This window comes from Mus musculus, chromosome 9 (genome assembly GCF_000001635.26).
Source record: "Mus musculus strain C57BL/6J chromosome 9, GRCm38.p6 C57BL/6J".
NCBI lineage: Eukaryota > Metazoa > Chordata > Mammalia > Rodentia > Muridae > Mus > Mus musculus.
In genome coordinates this window covers 67,564,792-67,583,730 of record NC_000075.6, presented here as the reverse complement: position 1 = coordinate 67,583,730, position 18,939 = coordinate 67,564,792, and the positions used below count along the sequence as shown (strand labels likewise).

The 18,939-nt window shown below is 47.2% G+C and overlaps 1 protein-coding gene across 6 annotated transcripts in view; it reads left to right on the top strand.

Annotated features, from left to right (window-relative positions):
* Tln2 (talin 2) overlaps nt 1-18,939 on the top strand; it is a 416,961-nt gene that overhangs the window by 50,315 nt on the left and 347,707 nt on the right. Inside the window, exon 1 of one of the 6 annotated variants that reach the window (XM_011242811.3) lies at nt 10,431-10,603. The exons of the other annotated variants lie outside the window; for them this stretch is intronic. The gene's annotated coding sequence lies outside the window, so the exon portion shown is untranslated. Of the gene's footprint in view, nt 1-10,430; nt 10,604-18,939 lie in introns of those variants that run through there. 6 annotated transcript variants of the gene reach the window in all.

Sequence of the window (18,939 nt, the reverse complement as noted above, 5' to 3'; positions counted from 1 at the left end):
CTTTCTGGGGAGCACTCTTTCTGGGGAGTACTCTTTCTGGGGAGCACTTTCTGGGGAGCTCTCTTTCTGGAGTTACTGCTTTATTCACAGGATCAGAATCAGGAAGTGTGGGCTGGGAAGCCCTTACTGTGTGTGCCACTGCAGGCTGGGATTGACTGGGAGAGGAGAGACTACACCTTATGAGACAGTAGGTGTGTCCCCATATGAGCCAGCATGATGAAGACCTTGGAAAGCGGTTCATGGAGGTGCAGGTCCCACCAGGGACCTGAAGATATCAGATAGCCAATAGGAGAGGGGAGAGCCCAGAGGCATAAAGATGCAAAGATAGGAAGGTTCTTTGAGGTCAGACAGGCAGAGGTAGTTACAGATGTGCCTGCAGCTGTATAGGAGTGATTGATTCCTATTTTTATTTGCACCCCCAGTGTTGGTGGTGAGGTATCCCTGGATAAATTTAGAGTGGCCTGTACCTCTGGTCCCTACTCTGGTTCCTGCATGGCTATTGTACTAGAGCAACATTCTGAAAGGCTTCCAGCAGCCCATGGATGGCCACACTTCCCTTGGGTTCATAGGTGGCATTTGAGGGTCACTGGTTAACACCCCCATCGGACTGCTCTCTGTTATCTCTGGCTGCTGTGTGCTGGCCTTCCTCCTGGGCCTCTTCTCATAACTGCGTTTCCTAGCGCCCATCTGCAGAGTCCACCCCCTCTTCTATCTCACCTTTACTTTCTGGGTGAAGGGGTCTAGCTGGCTTTGTTCCTCCATATTAGGGAAGCAAACCCTTACCCACTGAAACCCACAGACCTCAAGTTCCATAAATATTCCATAAATACTGTATTCAGAATCTCTTGGGCACAGCCACCGGGAGATGCAGTAGCCCAGGTTTGTTTCTGTGGCTCCTCCCCTCGAAGCCCTAAATTAGTTGTAGTCCTCTCAAAAGGCCCAAACTCCTTTTGTCCTTTGTGTCTTTGTGGGAGTATACTTCTGTGCCACATAGGAGGAGGCCAGAGGATGATCTCAGGTCTTGTGTCTCAGATGTCATCCACCTGTCTTGTAGGGGAGACAGGGCCTCTCAATGGCCTTTGCCATTGAGCCCCAAGGATCTGTCTGTCTGTCTTCTCCTCTCCAGCACTTGAATTACATGTTTATGTTCCTGTGTCAGCTTTAAAAACCAACTCAAAACAAGCCAAGACCATTCAGATTTTATCTGGGCATGGAGAGACATGTGTTTAATCCCAGCTCTTAGGAAGTAGAGGCAGGTGGATTGTTAAGAGTACAGGGGCCAGTTATGTCAACATGTTGAGTTCCAGACCAGCCTTGACTACATAGTGAGACCCTTAACAAGCAAGCAAGCAAATGAATGAACAAACCAATGGAGTGTGGGTTTCACTCTCAGGTCTGGTGCTTGCAAGGCAAACACTTTACCACATGAGTTGCCTCCCCAGTCTCTATCCTTTCCGTCATCTCAGTGTCTTCTGCCCCACGACTTCCTACTTGCTAGCAATGTGGATCAGTAGAGCTATGGCAGGGTGTGGCCCCAGGGGATTTATGTGTTCTCTGGGTCGGCATCTTGTGCAGGCGACTTTGAATTTGACACCCCTGTCACAAAGCCAGTGCCTGGAAACCATGAAACCATTCCTGGTATTCATCACTCAGGTGATATTTATAGCACTCCCAAGACAAGTTATTGCCAAAGGAGGTAGTGACACTTACTAGACCACGTAGGAGACAAAGCTGAGCAGACTCTTTCTCTGGCTAAGTTTAGACTGTCCACGGCTGCTAGCTTGCTTGGAGAATGTGCACGTTCAAAGGTTTCTGGTTCTGCTAAGCATCTTAGTATCTGGACTGTTTCTAGCTCTCTCTTCCTGCGGTACCAGGCTCGTTGGCATGCTGGTACCGAGTTAGCAAGCTGGGGCATGGGAAAGGACCTAATAGTTGGACATTATGCATGACTGGCTAATTTTCACAGCATGTGAATGCCTGCCTTATAGTCTCACTTGCCCTTGGCATTGTCTGTCCCTGGTCAAGGGCAGTCTACATGGGGTTTGTATTAGTCAGCTCAGCCTGCTGTAACAAAACCCCATGGACCTAGGAAATACATTTCTTCATGGCCCCAGAGAATGGGCTCTGAGGTCAGAGTGCTAGGGTGTGGCTTTGGTGAGGGCCCTCTTGCTGGCCTGTAGACTGCTCCCAGGGGCTTCATGTGACGGAGACGGCGTGTGGTTAGGTAGTTACACCAGTGTCTTTTAACATAAGACCAGTAACTTTATCATCTGAGCTTCCTGTTAGAGACCTCACCTCCCAGCACCCACACTGGAGATCAGAGCTTTAAAAGGAATTGGGGGAGAGGGAGGCAAACAGTTACCATGGCAGGGTTTCTTACCAGTATGAACTATATTTCTTTCCTCTTAATTTTTACTGTGTCAGAGTGTATTGTAAATTTGCTTTAAGCACCCCCATACTTCCCTCTCCTCCTCCCGTTTGTCCTTTCTTCCCAAGATGATTTCACTTCCCACTTTTCCCGTTCTTTGTACATATATGATTTTGTGTATCTGTAAAGTCTAGGAAACACGAGTAACCAGAAGTGTGATATGTGTGCTTCTAAGATTGACTTAATTCACCTACCGTCACCTCCTGTTGTCTCCACTTTCCGGCAGACACTGACTTTATTCTTGATAGCTGGACAATCATTTGCTTAGGTATATATACCACATTGTCTTTATCCATTCATCGGTGGACGGACCGACCCCTAGGTTGGTTCCCTAAATTAGCTGCTGTGCACAGTGCTGCAGCAAGCATTGTGCAGGCATCTCTGTGATGTGTTGACTTGAAAGCTTTTGGGTAAATGGCCAGGCTTGGTGTATCTGGGTCATGTGGTTGATTTTTCGTTTTCTTGAGGAGCCTCCATGCTTGTTTCTGTCATGGCTGCACTGTTCTATGTTCCCAGCCACAGTGTGTGCATCCTTTCCCTCCATGTTCCCTCAAGGTTTTCCTCATTGGCGAATTGCAGATTTTTCGTATTGTTAGTGTGTCCGTGTGTGCCGCGGTGTGCACTCTGCGGTGAGAGGACTGTGTAAGTCGGTTCTCTCCTTCCACCCTGCAAGGGAGGGTCTCTTGTTTCTGCTGAGGTTTGGGCTTTAGCCTAGCTGGCCTGTGAGTGGGTGGGGGATTCTCTTGTTTCCACTTTCCTCCTCATGGAGGGAACATTGGGGATTTCAGACGTTCACTATCTCTTTGGGGTTTTTAATGTGGGTTTCTGGGATTGACCTCAGCTCACTGTACACTATTACCTGCTGAGCAATCTCTATGGGTCCAGCTTCAATTTCTTTAAGACAGGGGCTGTGGATGCTGGAGGAAAACTGGTCTCAACTTTTTGAGGATGAGACTTCTGCTGGCTTTGAGGAACCATGTCCCAAGATGAGGAGTTCCTTCTGGAACAGTGGTAAAGAGCTTAGAAGGGACTGCGAGTTTGTGTGTGTGTGTGTTAGCCTTTCTCTTTGCCTCTGGTCTATAGAGCTCCAATGTGCTGAAGGACCCAACAAAGGGAAGGTGTGTGGGACTGTTGTAAGTGAATGCTTGCCCATGTGTGTGTGTGTGTGTGTGTGTGTGTGTGTGTGTGTGTGTGTGTGTGACTGTGTTGGTAAATGAAGGATGTACAGAGATGGTGGCAGAGTCACTTTCTCACTACTTCATTGCTTGGCCTCCAGCAGTTCCTCATTCATTCTGGTCGACTCCTGAACAAGTTCCTATTGTGTTTTTTTTTTTTGTGGGGTTTGTGGGAGTTCAAGTCCTCTTGTGTCACTAGCCATGCTTTGGACATTTGGTATATTTGGAAGCAACTTTGCCAGAAAAGTGGAAAAAGCAGTTTCCTTTAGTGACGTTGGTGTGACAGTCAAGTCTGCCCAACTATTTCTTACCTAGTATTGTTAGCCTTGGCTTCCCTGCCCTGGGATGTGGAAATCTTGCCTGTGTGAGTCAACAATGGTGTCTTTATTGGCCAGTTGCTTCTCTGCAGCCCCACTGGCATCTTGGTCACAGTAAGAGCTTATGCAGTGATGGCAAGTATGGGGACAAAGCTGGCTCTTGTGTCTGGGCCTTTTTCCAGTGTCTCTTCATGCTGTGTGTCAGGCAAGGTCATTCTGCTGCCTTTCCTCTGACTTCTTGAGAAGGAATTACAAGTAGTAACTTTGCAGAGATGGCTTAGTAAGTAGTACTTGTGCAGAGGGCCTGAATTCAGTTCTCAGCACTCAAAGTCGGTGGCTCATAATGGCCTATCTCAGGCCTTTTTCTGGACTCCACAGGCACCTGCACTCACACATACACACACACCCTCCACACATATCCAGAGATGCATAATTAAAGATATTTAAAATATTCCTTAAAAAAGTTGTAGCAAGCTTGGAATCATTCACATTGGGGGCCTGGTTCTTGGTGTGCTTCTGATTTCTCATTCTTAGCTGGAGATGGACTGTGTGTTGAGGCCAGTGGCCTGATTGGTTGATCTTGGGATTTGTGTGAATGTATAATGTGGTGAATCTATGTGGTTTTGTGGGTGTATGCACAGATGCATGAGCGACTCTGTGTGTGTGTGTGTGCATGTGTGTGCATATATGTAGAGGCCAAAGGTCGACAGCCAGTGTCTTCAATAACTCCACCTTTATTTTCTGGGAATGGGTCTCTCACTGAATCTGGATATCATAGATTTTGCCAGATTTGTAAAAACAATGGGAATCCAAACTCAGGCCCTCACATTTGCAGCAGCAAGCATTTGACCCACTGGGCCATTTCCCCAGAACTGGTTGTGATATTTGGTGCCATTTCTGGGATGTCTCTGCCTTCAGGAGGTGGAGAGGCTCTGCACGCAGTAACTCCAGGGTGGTGCATGGTTGGGATGGCCCTGTCACCCTCAGGTTCCCGAGCCTATTTAGCAGGGATTCTTTCTTTCTGCACACCTCTGTCACCTCTATTCCTTCTGTCTTGTGACTAGCAGACACGAAAAAAGGCCATCATAGTGACACCACAGAAACTTAGCTTGCTGACCCACATGGCCTGGGCTGTAACTGGAAAGTGGTGAACTCTAGTTTCCCTGAAAAGGTGAATTAGAGCTGAGTTAATCTGCTCTTTCTACCTCATAGGGCAGAAAGATAAAAGATGGTAAACTATCAAGTATCTTATTTAATAGGATGACACATTGAGATGAATAACATCATACTGCTCTTCTGCCCCATGGTATGAGTTTGCAATTGAGAAAAAGTTGGCAGGGTTGGAGGTAGGAATATGTGTGTATAAGTGTACACACCAGCCTGCAAATGAGTGTGCACAAGTGTGCCTGGCTGCACAAATCTGAGACTCTTTCTTAGTTAATAGTACAACAGTGGTCCAGTTAGGTCTTCTCTATTTTGCCCTTTCAGCTTAAACCTGTAGTTGACTGGGTTGAGCCTTAGGCGTCCCAAGGCAGACTCTGATTTTCTTTCTCTGCTCCCTGTGGTGCTATCTTAATTCATGACTGTCCAGTCATTATTGGCTTGAGACTGTATAGCTATCTCGGGTGCTAAGCAGTAGGCCAAGCCTATATAGGCTGTTTGTCCTGTCTGAGAGATAAACTAGGTTTAAGACTGGAGACCTGGTGAGATGACCCAGCAGTTAAGAGCGTTAACTGCTCTTGCAGAGGACCCAGCTTCTGTTCCCAGCAGTGACATAGTGGCTTAAAATGGTCTGTAGCTCAAGATCTGATATCCTCTTCTGACCCCTTCTGGCACTGCTGCTGCACATATACATAAACACGGGCACACACACACACACATGTATACATACGCATACACATAAAGCAAATAAATATACTTAAAAAGAGATCAGTTTTCACCAAATATTTGTGAGATACAAATTAGGCATTAGAAGCACAAGGTCAGTCTTTCCTGCCATCCTCTTCCTCTGTTGTGACCCAAGACCTTTAGTAAGGCGTTTATGGATAGAGTTAGGTTTCAGGTGCCCACTGAAGTGCTCCATCAGGGGGTGAGGATGTGGCTCAGTTGGCAGTATTTTCCTAGCATGCACAAAGCCTTGGGTCTATCCCCAGAACCACATGTACAAGGACTGGTGCTGCACACTTGTAAGTGTGGCACTTAGGAGGTGGAAGCAGGAGGAGTAAAAGTTTGAGCTCACTCTTGGCTACATAGTGAGTCTGAGCTTGGCCTGAGATACATGAGACCCTTGTCTCAAAAAAAAAAAAAAAAAAAAAAAAGAAGGAAAAAAAAAAAAGCTCTGTCTGTTTCAGGCAATAACATTAGTAACGTTCCCATCCCATTCCTGTTCCCATTAGGACCCAGGTTTCCACAACCATTTGTAGTGGGTTCTGATGCCCTCTTCTGGTGTGTCTGAAGACAGCAACAGTGTACTCACATATATAAAATAAATAAATCTTAAAAAAAAAAAAAAAACCACCAACAACAAATTGTCTTGTGTCCTGGTGCATTTCAGCCTTGGGAACATATGATGTGCTCCGAGCTCACCCAGTAACTGACATCATGGTAGTGTGTCTTGTAACACTGGCATTCTGGGTAGGAATGCTTGTCTTTGTGACAGAAAAGAGCCTCTAGCTGGCTCTTGAAAGAAGCAGATCCCTTGCTCATTTCAAGTATGTTTACTTATTATGATGATTTGTATATGCTTGGCCCGGGAAGTTGGCACTATTAGGAGGAGTGGCCTTGTTGGATTAGGTCAATGTGACTGTGGGCTTTAATATCCTTGTCCTAGCTGCCTTCGGAACAAGAGGTAGAACTCTTCGGCTCCTCTGGCTCCATGTCTGCTTAGATGCTGCCACATTCCTGCCTTGACAATACTGGACTGAACTTTTGAACCTATAAGCCAGCCCTGATTAAATGTTGTCCTTATAAAAGTTGCCTTGGTCATGGTGTCTGTTCACAGCAGTAAAACTGTAACTAAGACAGTTGCTTTCAACGGGGTTTTTTAATTGAGCACAAAGAAGTGTTCAAGCTATAGACCTAGAACTGAACAGATTCTTGTGAACTACATACAGATCAGGTGGAAAACCGGAGCCAAATCACAGTGGCCCCTAGTAGTGATGGCGTCTTCTCCCAGAGCCTCCATTCTGACATTTTATGACTGAGCATGTCCCACTGTTTCTGCTGCTTTTCTTCAGTATAATGTTTAGAGGACTCTTTGCCATGTCGTGAGGGCTGTAGGTCTGTTAACCTCACCCCCTACCCTCTGCCCATACCCTTCATATATTCATATCTCCATCCCTGTTAGTTATCTCCCTTGTTACTGTGACATAATATCAAGAAGTAGCTTAAAGAAGGAAGGTTTAAAGGCAGGTGTGGTGGCTAGTACCTTTAGTGATAGCACTTGGGAGGTAGAGGCAGGAGGACTTTTGTGAGTTCAAGGCCAGCCAAAACTACATAGTAAGTTCCAGGAAAACCAGGGCTACATAGTGAGACCCTGTCTAAAAACAAACCAAACGAAAACAACAAGAAACAGTTCTGTTCTGGCTCACCGTCCCAGAAGATGCTTTCAGTCATGATGTATGGAAGACATGGCGGCAGGAGCAGGTGGTGAATAGGTCACACTGCATCCACATTCAGGAATCCAAGGGTTAACAGGAAGAGGGCGAGCCTAATGAAGCCTGAAGGCCTCCTCCCAATGACCTACTTCCTCCACAACCTTCCCAAACATAGGACCAAAATGTTAACATACATGAGCTGGAGAGATGGCTCCACAGTTAAGAGCACAGGCTGCTCTTCCAGACTACTTGGGTCTGGTTTCCAGCACCCACCAACATGGCAGCTCACGACCATCTGTAACTCCAGGTCCAGGGGATCTGATTGCCACTTTTGGCCTTTCAGGCATTGCACACACAATGCACAGACATACATGCAAGCAAAACATTCTTACACATAAATACCCTAAAAACACAACAGCAACAACAACAAAACCACATGCAGGCTGCATCGAGGCATTGCTGCTGGCTCGAGAGTGACCAGAACAGCACAGAGAAGTCCCAAGTGCTGATGGATTCCGTCCAGGCTGCTGCTGTAGCCCAGGGCATTTAGTGTCCTCCTTCCCCCACCCCCTGTCTTATGTAACTCAGTGCTCCATACTTAAAGATAGTCTTGAGCTTCCATATTTTCTCCCCTATGTCCCTTGTGCTGGTATTATAGGTGTGTCCCACTATGCCTGGGTTTCTGGGTTTTATGTGGTACTGGGGCTTGAACCCAGCCCCTCATACAGCCAGGCAAGCGCTTTACCAACTGAGGTCTCTCTACAGCCCTACATTCGACTTTTCTTTGTAGATGCCAAGATGAAGGATTATGCTTGGGGTTTTGTTTGTTTGTTGGTTGCCTTTTTTTTTTTTTTTTTTTTTAAATAAACTAAATGACATTAGCATCAGCTTTGCCGTGAATCATTTCATGGCAGCCGCCAGGAAAGGGCCAGGCAGCCGGCTGGTCTCTGTGTTGTTCAGGCTGGCTACCAGCCTGAGCTTCCCAAACAGCTTTTGGGCTGTTCACTCTAGGGAGCTAGCTGGAAGGTTGTTAGGGCCCCGTGTTTTGGAAACCGGCACTGCCCACTAGGTTCCTGGTTTTTAACCATTGACTCATCTTCCCCGAACTGTGAGGGTCTAGATTCCCAGGGTGGACATTTGCCAGGTCTGGATAGGGACGCTGGGACAAGATGCAGTGTCATGCTTCACAGAGGAAGTGGGGTGGCGGTGGAGGGAATCTGTTTTGTGGAAGAGTTTTGGGATGCTGAAGTCTGGATAATGAGAGTTGTGAGCAGGAGGAAATGGCCCTGAACTATGGGTGTGGCTCTTGCCCCATTGGGATAGGCCTTCCTTCGAGAAGAGCAGGCTTAAAGGCAGCCTGGTGCAGGCCTTCGTGGGAATGAGAACCACATGGAGACTGCAGGCTGGACCAGCATCCTCCTGAGAGTTAGTTCTCTTTTCCCCTTGAAAGGCCTTATGTCTCATTCTTAATTAAACTACTCCTGTTAGGAAATCATCTAGCTAGCTATTTCTAGTGAAAAAACTTCCTAACCACAGCCCATTGCAGCCTCCTCTAGGCAGAGGATGTAGGAAGAGTCACGCAAACTACTGAAGAGCCCTAAGAAGTCCCCTCGTATCATACAGGTTGGTGAGCGGCTGACACAAGAGCCCTGGAGGCTGCTTTAGGAGGTGACCCACGTTTCTCCAGCCTTACAGCTCTGGTCTGACCCTCTCTGTGGTTTTCAGATGTTCCTTCTTCAGTTTTATTAAAATGAAGAAGAGAAGAGGCTCTTCTGTGTTTAATAAACTTAACTACTACCCTGAGTGTGGAGTAACCACCCACTGGCTTCCGCTTTCCCTGCCCCCACTGGCTGAAGAGCAGAGAAGAGTGCCCTAGGGCTCCCCTCTGCATCTGTCCCTCTTCTTCCTTCAAAAGTCAAGTTCTGGGCCTGAGGAAATGTTTCAGTCAGTAAAGTGCTGCCCACAGAAACACTCAGAACCCACATGAAGAAATGAGGCACCGTGGTTTGTACTGGTAACCCCCAGTGATGGGAAAAAATAGACAGGCAGATCTCTGCAGCACACTGGCCAGATGGCCTAGACAAATCCGAAAGCCCCAGGCCAGGGAGAGACCCTTTCACAGAAAACAAGGTGGGTAGTCACCGAAGAAACAACATCAAAGGCTTATTACCCTTGGCATCTACATACAAGCATACAGATGTGCACACACATTGGCATACACATGTATACACACATATACACAAGGTAAGTTCTGCTTTTCAGATAGGCTTCTGAGCACCACTGCTTTTGACATATAGCTCTTACCAGTGTTAGTCACTGTTACCTTCCTGGCTGGGTGGTCTCACACTGTTTCCTGTCACCCAGCAGTTGCCAGGACGAGGCTCCAGTGTTCTGCACTGGACTGGTTGTCTCTCGCAGCTGCTGAGTAAGTGACAGGCTTTGGAGCTCTCTCTCCCATTGGCTTCCACTTTGGTTTTCATGTGCTTCGCTTGTTTCCTGCTACAACTTAGCTTGTCCTTGTGACATGGTAGAAAAGTAAAGCCTGACCCAGGGCACTGTTGTTCCCTTGGATTCAATTGATCTGATTACACTCTGTGTGTTGCTCTGGTACCTGCTTTGTAAGATGCAACTATGTAGGGGAGTCCTGTGGCCTGCAAGGCTACCAGGTACTGTGGTTGCAGCAGTGAGAAACGCAGGGTGGTGAAGGATCGCTTCTATTCTGGCTAATGTTAGCAGCCAGCAATGAGCATTCTCGGAAGGCTGATGAGATGCTCATTTTAAATGCAAATTCTTTGCGTGGTTAGGGGGGAAAATGAAATGGTCCTGGCTCCCAGCACTCTGCGTTTTTGCCATTCCATCTGATGGTGGAGGGGAGGGCTCATGACTAAATCCCTCAGTGTCTCTATTATGATTTCACATTTGGACATGCTGAGAGGCAGCCTTGGCCCCAGGACATTAACTCTCTCTTGCCAAGTACCAGCATGTGGGTGTCTGTGGAGGTTCTCAGAGGATCGCTCGGCACTCTCCGGATGATCTTTGTGTCCTCTCATTTGTGTTACGGATGATGGATGTGCTAGAAAATGTGTGGTGAGTGGAGGTGTTTTCTTTTTTGTTGAGGCAAAGGAAATGTGCTTTAGCCCTTTAGCCCTTAGTCTCTACTTAGCAGCATCCACATAAGCTGTTTCCTTTCAGCCGGGGCAGGGCTCTCTCTTCTGGGGCTTCTGAGCTTGTAGCATAGATACTCTGTTGCAGTTGGCAATCTGCAGATTCCCTGGTGTCATGTGGGATGGAGAAGTTGGGGCTCCTGTATGTAGTATTGCTGGGCCAATGGTTCACTCTTCTCACCACCTTCCAAAGAGAAGGTATGATAGCAAATTTGTAACCTGGTCTAGAAGATCTGGCCTGTTCTATAGCCTGGTTAGTTTTACCCCAAATTTTACAAGGGAGGAATTTTATTTTTTTTAATTTTTTTTTTTTTTTTTTTGTAAAACAGCTCCTGTACTCTCTGTCATACATCCTCTGTCTTTCTGTCTCCCTATCTCTGTCCCTGTCTCTCTCTCTCTGTCTGTCTCCCTCTTCTCTTTCTCTCTCTCTTTCACACACATACACACACACACACACACACACACACACACACAGAGAGAGAGAGAGAGAGAGAGAGAGAGAGAGAGAGAGAGAGAGAGAGCACACTTGACCTGTCAGCCTCTCTGAGGAGCCCTGACTTCTGCAGACTGTGGATATAGTCAGGGTCAGTGGGGAATGTCTTAGGACTGGCAAGGCAGTCATGTGTTTTTTCTGACCATAGAGCGATGGTGTAGTCCTGGGCCATCCTGAAAGTCAGGGTGCTGGGCTGATGTATGGTTGCCAAGAACAGTGAGAATGCAGGAAGCTTTATATGTATATTGCATGTACTTGAGGTTGGAATATTTTTATTTTAGCTGTTTTCTTCCTCTTCCTCCTTTTTTTTTGGGGGGGGGGTTGGCACATGTTTGCCAAACAGAACTTAGAATTCAAAGTAAAGAAGTATCTGTTCTATCCTCTTGCTGACTAACTAGAATCATGGGCATTTATAATTGAAAGGAAGTTGTGGCGTCCTGGAGCCCTTTGCATTTTTCATTTCTGTGGCTGCTAAGTCCCCGAGGGAGTCCTTTGCTGGGTGGCAGTGTGGAGCAGTGGCAGTGTGGAGCAGTGGCAGTGTGGGGCAGTGGCAGTGTGGGGCAGTGGCAGTGTGGGGCAGTGGCAGTGTGGGGCAGTGGCAGTGTTGGGGCAGTGGCAGTGTGGGGCAGTGGCAGTGTGGGGCAGTGGCAGTGTGGGGCAGTGGCAGTGTGGGGCAGTGGCAGTGTTGGGGCAGTGGCAGTGTGGGGCAGTGGCAGTGTGGGGCAGTGGCAGTGTGGGGCAGTGGCAGTGTGGGGCAGTGGCAGTGTGGGGCAGTGGCAGTGTGGGGCAGTGGCAGTGTGGGGCAGTGGCAGTGTGGGGCAGTTAGTGCCGCCGCCACTGCTTTTCCTTCCCAGTCAGATGCTGTAGGGCTTTGTGAGTGAGGCCTAGTGGGAAGCGCCCCTTTGCAGAGCCACCAACCTGGAAGCTTGAGAGTTAGTACTAGATGCGGTTGAGTGGATGTAAATCCTCAAGCAGGCCATCCCCTTTGCCTCAGGATCCAGGAAATGCAGCTATGTCTGGACCAAGCAGGCCACTGCTGGCAAGATTGCAACTTATAACCTTGCTCCCATCTCTTCTGGTGCTGCCAGGCTCAGGAGTCTCCCCTTCAGGACCACTGACATTTTGGTGGTCAGACAGTTCCTGCTTGGAGATTGTTCCCTGCATTGGAGAGGAGTGTTTGGCAGCATTCATGCCCTCGGCTACACAACACACTTGCTCCCTGCAGCTGTGACAGCTACAGTTGTCTCTAGACATTGCCATGTGTCCCCTGCAGATAGAAAGTACTCCATGTTGGTATGAGTTCGATGGCTGGGGAGAGGGCTCAGTGGGTAAAATGTTTGTCACTCAAGCATGAAGACCCAAGTTTAGACCTCCAGAACCCATATAAAGCTACACAGGCTAGCACACATCCGTGATAGTGAAAATCCTACACCAAGATGGAAGATGGAGACGGGAGAATCTCCAGAAGTCTTAGGGCTGGGCTAGCCTGATAAATGCAATCACAGACAACAAGAAAGTATGCCTAAAACAGGCGAGGTTGTCCTCTGATTTATACATGCATGCTGTGGTACACAAATGTCCTCTGTATGAGCATACACACACACACACACACACACACACACACACACACACACACAAAGATAAATAACCAATAAAAGATGTATATGTCACTTCTTATAGTTTCCAAACATGGCTCACTTATTAGTGTGGCCTTTTCCCTATCTTACTTTGGAATGCGAAGTACAGTACTGGAATCTTTACTATAACAAGTAGAGTAGCTGCAGTAGCTAGTACTGGCTCAGAAGCTATCCTTAGGAATGTAGTCAGCAGTTCTCACCTGAGCTCAGCCTTGTGTTCCTGATGAAGCTGCTTTTGAGAGGATGTAGTCTTGGTCTTGTTTGTGTCTTAACTTCCATTGTAGATGCTGCTGTTCCTGGCCACTAGACTTTAAATCTGCAGTGTCTCCTGAGGTCTTGGGTATTGTAGGTTTGGTGGAAGCCTTTTGCCCTGTAGTAGAGAAGTAGGGGAGACTGCAGGAGGCAGTCAGAAGATCTCAGTGAGAAGTGAGATCATTGCAGGAAGGAGTGATTGGGACTCCAGCATCTCCTCTCTTGCTCATCATTTTCCAGCCACCATGAGGACCAAGTTTGTTCTACCATGTTTTCCCTGCAGGCATGCTCTGCCTCACTGCAGGGCCAACCCAGTGGGGCCAAAGTACCCATGGGGTGAGTGCTCCAAAACCATGAACCAGAGTGAATATTGCCTCCTTGTGAGTTGTTGACCCTGGGCATCGGCCATAGCAACAGGAAGGTTACTGTCACACTGGCACCGTGACTCGTATCCACTATATAGCTTATATTTGTAATTTTGCAAATGGGAATGAATGGGGACAAAATATTGTGGTTGCTGGGAAGAAATATTCCTAAGGCTGAAGAGTTTTAGTGGTTGCTTGCCAGTGAAGGGTCAGTCTCCCTTTTATAGACTTTGGGTCAAGTTTGGGAAGAAGCTCATTAGTCTTAATATACCCCAACATATAGCAGACATTGGGGAGATTAAAATACTGACCATCGCCTTATGAGCTAGACTCACTGAGTGGTTCTGAACGGTCCGGCTCCTCAGGGGTAATGAGCCCTTGTACAGGGTCTAGAGACCTGGATCTACCTCCAAGGTTCTTTCTTGGTTGAGTGGCCCAATCTATTTGAGCAGCAGGTTCATTCCCTGTAAAAGGAAGGGGTGACACTAAATTGCTGTCTTTGACACAGGGCTGAAGGCCTACTAGATAAGCCTGGATTTATATATAAGATAAACATAAATTATGAAAGAAGCATAAAACATATTGTGTGGCCTTACGTCTTCTGAGGGAATATGGAAGCTAAAAACTTGTTTTGGTATGAAAGTAAGCAGGCAAATATTGAATAAGCTAGAATACAAAATTCCATAAATCAAATGAAAGGAAGCTGGTGTGAATGGCTTCTCACTGCACGGTGGCCTGTGACCCTCTGAGCCTTCAGTTCTGGCAGTCCTGGGCTATAGGAGCTCCAAAGCCACTTTTACAGCTCAAAATTCTCATGAATAACAACAGCAGCCACAACAGCAGTTTTGGTGTAGACTCTTGGGTGGGTTGACTTAACCTGTTACCAGAGAGGATCTTGGGAAGAATGGAACAGAACCAGAAGAGTGGACTTGGCTTGGTATAACATCCTTAGGGCTATACCTAAGTTTACCAAATCTAGAATGTATGTTAGAGAATTTCTTCAAATGCCTCTAAGAGACAAAGGTCAATGTGAAGGCTGAGATGAGAACCCAGCAGGGGTTCACCGACACGGGAGAATTGGGGTGTTGTGATGCTGTAGACCCTCAGTGCTGGTTTTTGAAATCATTAAAAACACTACTTTCTATGCTAATGCTTGTGGGTTTTGTGAAGGGAGTTGGGAAGAGGGTAGGATCTCATATATCCTCAGCTGGCCTTGAAATCCCTATGTAGCAAAGAATAACCTTAAACCCTTGATCCTCCTGCTGACTCCTTAGTAATGCTAGAGTTATAGGCCTGTGCCACCATGTCTAGTTCATACGCAGTCTTGGAGAGTGAACCCAGGGCTTCTTGAATGCCCTGTAAGCACTCGGCTAAATGAGCAACAGCCTTAGCCTCATGATTATTCTTTAGATGGAAACAAATGACAAAGGCTTTAGTTGGACTGATGTGCTCAGTGCTGGGTGCAGTTGTAAGAGAAACGAGGCTGGCCAAGGTGATGCACACACCTTTAGTCCCAGCACTCAGGAGGCAGGTGGACTAATATGAATGAGGTCAAGGCTGGCTTGGTCTTCTAGGGAGTTACAGTTCAGCCAAGGTGGTGGGGTGGGGGGGGGGAGAGAGAAGGAGGGACGGACGGATGGGCTGGTGGGCGGGCTGACAGACAGACACAGAGAGCGACAGAGACTCTCTAAAAGTAGAGCCTTGACACTCACGCACAAGCAGCAGTCCAGGTTTGGTGACCATTTGTTAACTATCAAGGCAGTTTAACTGGATGACGGAAGCAACCATTTTAAATGTGTCATCAAAGCAGGGGTAGGTGGTAGTGGGGTTTTCTTTGTCTCTTTTAGGCATGTAATTGAAAGAGTTTGGATCAAATGAGGAGCGTTTGTTTGATGGGGGCGGGTGGGATTTCAGAGGCTTCTTGACCGAGGGCAAATATTGCTTCCTGATTTTCTTTGGGACGTGGGAGCAGAGCCTCATCGGAGAGAACAGCGTTTCTGCCACGTTGCTTACTCCAGGCAGGCTGGCCCGTGAGCTTCCAGAGCACCCCGTTTCTCTTCCTACCATCTTCCTGTAGAAGTGCTTTTTATATGGGCACCAGGGATCAAACTGGTTTTGTTTCTATCAGGCTATCACAGGGTGCACTTTACCTGTAGAACTGTCACTGGCCAAGCAACTGTGATTATAGAACCAAATATATGTGCACAGTGAGTCAGAAGGAAAGATATGTGAATAGATAGCTTTTGGATGGACTTAAAAATTAAATTCATTTTACAATGACACTTTCCCTGAAGCTAGTCTGTTGTTGATGATGTTGTTGTTGTTGCTGCTGCTGCTGTTGTTTTGTGTTCTTTTGAGACAGTGTTTCTTTGTATAGTCCTGGTCATCCTTTGTATAGACCAGGCTGGCATCGGCCTAAACTCCCTGTCTCTGCCTCCAGAGTGCTGAGATTAAAGATGTGCATCAGCTGAAGCTGTTCCTTATAAATGCTTACCCTGTGGTCCCCAACTTTTCAAATTGGGCCCAGGGGAGTCTTGAAGTTTGTGGAGGAGGTTTGATTGTTTGACCTTTGTGTATTGGAGCCTGGAGAGAGGATCTGATGTGGTGGAGTCTTTTCATGCTAACGGGAGCATGCATAACTCCTTGTCCAGTTACGACTTACTTCTAGAAATGGCCTTCAGGGAGCCCAGTGGGGTCACCTGAGTCCTCACCATCTGCTAATGTCTGTACTGAATGTTCTGTAGGGTACAAAGATAAAAGTCGGTGAGGGGGAAAGCCAGGCAGAAGAGAACTGTGATGGTTAATATAGATCGTCAACATGATAGGATATAGAATCACCCAAGAGACAAACTTCACTGTATGTGTGAGGGAGTTTCTAGATTGGATTGCTGTGTGAAGTCACACCCTAAGCATAGGTAACAACGCCGTTCCACTGCCTGGAGTCCTGGACTGAATACAAAAGACAAGCAAGCAGTGTCAGCATTCATTGCTTTGCTCTCTGCTCATGGATGCAATGGGACCTTCCTGCTGCTGGGTCTTTCCCATCACCATGGACTGCCTGAAAACGTCAATCAAAATGAATTCCTTGTGCCTTTAATTGGCTCTGTGAGGTATCTTGTCACAGCCACAAGGAAAGCCTCTAATACTAGAGCCATCTGGTATAAAGTTTCTCATGGTGGGATAAACACTGGGATCCGAGAGTCATTCTGGAGGCTGGAGGTGGTGTGTTGGGTTTTGAGGAAGAAGGAATATTTCTATCAGAAAAATAAGGTAAAAAGAAGCTTCTCTGGAGGGAATGACGTGAGCATAGACCCCATAGTGAGGGCAGGATGTGGGAGGATTGGGGAGAGAGCCTCAGATGCCAGACAACCCCCTGGGACTGGTCTGTGGTGTCTGTCTGTGTGGGAAAGATGGGAACGGGACTGAGTCAGGGACTGGCTGAGAACCTTAGGTTTGAGGGCTCTGGTGTTGAAGTCCATCCTGAAGGTAGAGGAGAAAGTCAAGCACTGGCTATGAGGAAGAAGCTGACCCCATTGAGTCAGTGGTGGCCACCATGTAGGAGGCACGTGGGGGGGGCACATCTGCTCTGAGCCCCTTACTGTTGTTGGCTGATGATGGAGCTGGACACCACTGGCTCTCTCCGTACGTATTGAGAGAGGCAGCAGGAAATGACAGGCCTTACCTTCCAGCGGCTGCTGTGCTAAGGAGATGAACAGTCTTCACGGCATGCTGAGCCCAGTATTATGGGGCTGCCAGTGAGCAGTCCTGGGGTGCTGGTGGGAGGGTAGAGAGCTGGAAGAAGTGGGAGGAGATGCAGCTGATAGCCTGTTTCCAAAAGTGTCATCACAGGGCATGAGGTGTGTGTGTGTGTGGAGTGAATGGTAAAGCTCCTTTTGGGTAGCATAGTCTTCTAATAAATAGTGCAGTGTGTGTGTGTGTGTGTGTGTGTGTGTGTGTTTGGCATGAAGGCTTCTGCTTGGATTCCCAGATGATGAGATGGTCTCATCATCTGCTTCAGGCCACTCTTCATGGCTGTCATGATAATTCTGGAAACTCAGGCATCGTGGAGCCCAGAACATGTGTCCTATGAGAGGCCCACTGGCATGAGTCACTGGGAGTTAAGGACTGATATCAGACAGTGCATTTCAGTTTTGGCTCAGGCCCTTACTGGACAGGAACTAGCAGCTGGATGAAGTGACTAATGCCTGTGGGTAGGCTGGGGATTCCAGCCTCGCTGAGCTTCAGCCCTCAGCCTGGCGGAGGAGCCCCAGTGGCCAGTGGGTTGTCTGGGCTAAATATCAAAGAGCCACCTCTGGAATCTGTTTCCTGGCTTGGCCATCCTCCAGGAGAGGAATGGTACTTCTAAGGGAGCACTCCAGAATTGAAAAGGGTCCCCAGATGCACAGGCTCAGAGGTGGGGGTTTGACGGGGTGAGGTCACCGTGTTTCCATGTTACTCGCTGAAACCCTTTGTTCTTGTGGACTTGGCAAGACTTGTCTTTTCCTGAGCTCTTAACGATAGTTTCCCTGTAAGGCCATTATTGTGAGTCAGTTAAGAGTTGTATGTGCATGCATGTACTGGAACACACATACACACATACGCATATACACAGACAGAGACATACTCATGCATACACAAATACATATTTACCCTCCCAAGTATATATGCAAATAGACATAAACACACATGTGTTTCCAACACGCAAACTTCTAGTTTTGTGTCTTACTTGTTTGTTTTTGATTTTAAAAAGAATTATTTATTTTACATATATGAATGCTCTATCTGCATTCTCCTCTGTGCCAGAGGAGGGCATTAGAGCCCATTATAGATGGTTGTGAGCCACCATGTGGTTGCTGGGAATTGAAACCAGGACCTCTGGAAGCAGACCGCTGAGCTGTCTCTCCAGCTCCCCAGTTTTGCTTATTAAATAACAGACTTAGGAGAGAAGAGGAGACTCTTAGTAGAAGAAAAGGAACTAGAATAATTCCATCATTGGGCCTGTATAATTTTCCTGGGTGTTAGGTCAATGCGTACAGCCTCAAACCAGGTCGAAATGTTATTAAGTATCATAAGTGTCAAATTTTGACTATTATAACTACTGAAGTTGAAATGTTCCTCAAATTCCCTATGTGTAGTCTTAATTCACAATGAAAAAGAACTGGGGAATCAGGCCTGATAGGGAGATTTTTAGGTCATGATCTAAAATCCATGACGCATGGACTACCATGAGAGTAGGTCAGTTATCTTAAAGAGTACTAGGTTTGGGGCTCCGGGGGTAACTTTGTTGGTAAAATGCTTGAGGCATGAGGACTTAGGTTCCCAGCATGGTATGTAAAAAGCCAACATGGTAATACACGCTTGTGTTCCCAAGTAGTGCTGGCTAGCTAGTGTAGCCTAATTGGGGAGTCCTAAGTCCTAGTGAAAGACCCTATCTCAAAACAAAGGAACAGACAAACAGATAGACGGCTCCTAAAGGATGACATGTGAGGCCAACTGCTGGTCTCTATGTGTA